Source organism: Humulus lupulus, chromosome 9, assembly GCF_963169125.1.
Source record: "Humulus lupulus chromosome 9, drHumLupu1.1, whole genome shotgun sequence".
Lineage (NCBI taxonomy): Eukaryota > Viridiplantae > Streptophyta > Magnoliopsida > Rosales > Cannabaceae > Humulus > Humulus lupulus.
The window spans coordinates 166,077,739-166,080,888 of record NC_084801.1 but is presented as its reverse complement, the minus strand read 5'-3'; the positions used below and the strand labels follow the sequence as shown (position 1 = coordinate 166,080,888).

Genomic DNA, 3,150 nt, shown 5'->3' with positions numbered 1-3,150 from the left:
TATATATTGATAGACACACACTCTTATATTATTCAGTATATTAGCAAGAAATAACATTATAACTAGCTAGCTAGAATAACAGGGTACAAAAGCTTACACCGTGGGTTACATATATTCATGGTTAAGAAAAATACAATTAATAATAATAATAAAAGGAGGTGAAACTAAATAATATGTATATATGTGTGTGTAGGATTAATTTAATTGTCAACGATGAAATTGAAATCGAACACTGAAATAATCTGGCATGTATAGATGAAAACACATAGTTGCAGCTTTCAATTGTCTCATTGGTCATAATCCAATGAAAATGGCCTAGAGAGCCGTCTAAGAGATTAATCAACTTAAAGGGACTGATAACTACAATATATATACTTTTTTTAGCATGCACGAAAACTATATTCAACTTATATATATATACTAGTTAGAATGTCCGTGCAATGCACGTTATGTTTTGCACTACATATGTTTGAATTTAAAACAATTTAAAACAGAAATATTTAAAAATTATATGATTTCCATAATAAATATTAAATATGTGAAATAATGAAAATATATTACATGGTATTAAAAGAAAAACATTGTGTTAATATTTAAAAGATTTAGTTAGGTAATTTATAAACTAAGACGAAAATTCAACTACTGGTTGCAATTCTTGAATAGAGTAGACATTAAAATTCTTATATTTTTGTTGCTTTAACTTTTCTGGATCAGCATAAAGTTTTTTATTTTTGGAGCAATATAACAAATCAATTCTATATATATATATAGAATCCCTTTTTTGGTTTTAAAAATAGGAGCAATATAACAAATCAATTTTGGTTTTATATAGCAGATTTTGGTTTTAAAAATAGGAGCAATATAACAAATCAATTCTAAAATACTATCAAGTTTATTTAGAGAACATGATTTTTAATAATTTTTTTAAGAAAGAACCAATCAATCAAAATTATTAACAAAAGCAACCATTTGCATAAAATGAAAAAAGGTATTTTCTTCCCCCAAGTCTTCTAGTTCTTCCTAGTTCATTGGTACCATCTATGTTCATGAGGTTTCAGCACCACCTAATTGGCTAGTTCCTCCTCTTCACAATCTTCTTATCTACTAAATTCTTACCTCGTCGTTGGCCTTGGCCAATGATTATAAGCCAATGTCATGTAACAGAGTAACACGTTATCAGCTTGTCTAGTTATGTCAATATATTAATGTTTCAATGCTTTAAAAAAGACGCTCGAATAAATTCATCACTTGATGGAGCAATTTTGAGAGCACCATACAAAGTTGCTAGAAACTGGACAGCCAGCACAAAATATGAAGTAATTGGAAAACTCTATCAATTACTAACCTAAAACTGTCGGTGTCAAAAAAGGAAAAGTCCTCTGGTAGGTCCAATATAGTGAAGAAATTCAATGGATTGGTCTCATTTACATGTCCACGTGTAGAAAGCAGGGGCTTGAGCTCCTTTATCTCCATAAGATAATAGTACTGCAAATAAATATAACAGGATGAAAAGGTATTTAAATGCCAAAACAAACTAGACATGGACTGGAATTACATTCATATGATATTAGCAGTCGACCATAGATTCATATATTACTCACAATATGGAATACATTTAGCCTATACATCTATAAAATACATAACGTATAACAAAAAAATCTTACTTGAGTATTTTGATTTGACATTGGTTTTTCATCTTTTGCTGCCATCAGCAGCATTCAGAGAAACCCAATTGCTTCAGGACAGAACTTCTTAGATTGTTTAGCAACCTGCATCATAAATTACTTAATTATAGAGCCTGCAATTTTTATTTTTTTTTGTTGAATACATAGAGCCTGCAATTGCTAAATGAAATAACTGGCTGATGACACAAGGAAAATGCTGGGATATATGTACATAAGTCACAAGAATAGTTATAAGAATAGGAAGCCCTTCATTTAATAAATTAAATGCATTTGCTTTAAGCACCAAGACTTTGAAATGCAGTGAAGAAAGTACAACGCCAGCTTTGCTCTCCCATATGTATGACATTAATTACTAACAAAGGAAGTTGAAATATAAAATAAAAAACATACAGAGAAAAGCATTGAGCAAATGAAAGAGCCAACTGCAATGTCACGACCAGACACAATGGGGCAACGCATAAGATATTCACACATCAGCAGTATAGCTGGAGTCATGACCGCGTGACGGAAGTCAGAGTAGGGAAATATTAGAGACCAAAGCCTCAAAAGAATTAACGTCTTTGAAGAAGGCCAACAACTGTTTTTTGAAATGACAAAGAAAATCATATCACGTGATAAGACAGCAGCTACACAACCATTAAGTGATCAACTTTATGAGAGAAATTAATTAAGACCGTCTAATAGCAACATGACCAACCTGGGTTCTTGATAACCTCGCAAAATTGTGTTCGAGTTCGCAAAATCCTTTGACGAGCACATATTGCAGCAAAGTAAGGAATCTCCACACTCATTTCCATCAATGGCTTCACCAACAAATCCAGTAAGTCAATATTCAATGGCCTTTTATTTCCCAGTACAACAAAATATTGCAGCAACACACCATAAAACACCTGAAAATTGTGCGAAAGTACAGGTAAGCGCTAAGAAAATACCACGACAGCAATAGCAATATACTTGGGCCAAAAATTCTTCAAAATATACAATAGATCAAGATATTTATGTTACAAAATCTCATACTTGCATCTTCTTCCGATTTTCTGCTGCAAGCTTGATTGCATTGTGTCTTCATGACCTGTTTTTGCAGTGTTTTACAACCATTACTGGCTACCTTTCATTCCACTAGGGGTAAGATTAAAACTTCACCAAACTACATTTATACTTGTTTTATAACATATATTTGTCTTATTAACCTTACTCAACACACCACCCCATAAAAAGCTACTTACAAATAATAACAAAACAGAGAAATACCCGAAAAACAATTCATCTTAAAATCAGTCAAATTGTAGACAAAAGTAGAACAAGTTATCTATGAACAAAAATAAAATCTGGGAATTTTGAGAGTAAGCACCTCAGTACTTTACTTTGAAATTTTATAGAATAACACAAAGATAGATACAGAGATGCTAAAAAGGAAAAAAGAATGAAAGAAACACAAATGGAAGATACTTAATAGAAATTACGA

The 3,150-nt window shown here is 31.4% G+C and overlaps 2 long non-coding RNA genes across 2 annotated transcripts; both read right to left on the bottom strand.

Annotated features, from left to right (window-relative positions):
• Positions 1-1,389: 1,389 nt before the first annotated feature.
• Positions 1,390-2,266, bottom strand: LOC133802388 (uncharacterized). The gene is made up of 3 exons (XR_009877294.1): positions 2,076-2,266; positions 1,665-1,769; positions 1,390-1,485 (listed from the first exon to the last, which is right to left on the bottom strand). It is a non-coding gene; the product is annotated as an uncharacterized LOC133802388 (long non-coding RNA).
• A 116-nt stretch (positions 2,267-2,382) lies between these two features.
• On the bottom strand, positions 2,383-2,762 carry LOC133802387 (uncharacterized). Its single transcript, XR_009877293.1, has 2 exons — positions 2,703-2,762; positions 2,383-2,575 (listed from the first exon to the last, which is right to left on the bottom strand). It is a non-coding gene; the product is annotated as an uncharacterized LOC133802387 (long non-coding RNA).
• Positions 2,763-3,150: the final 388 nt, after the last annotated feature.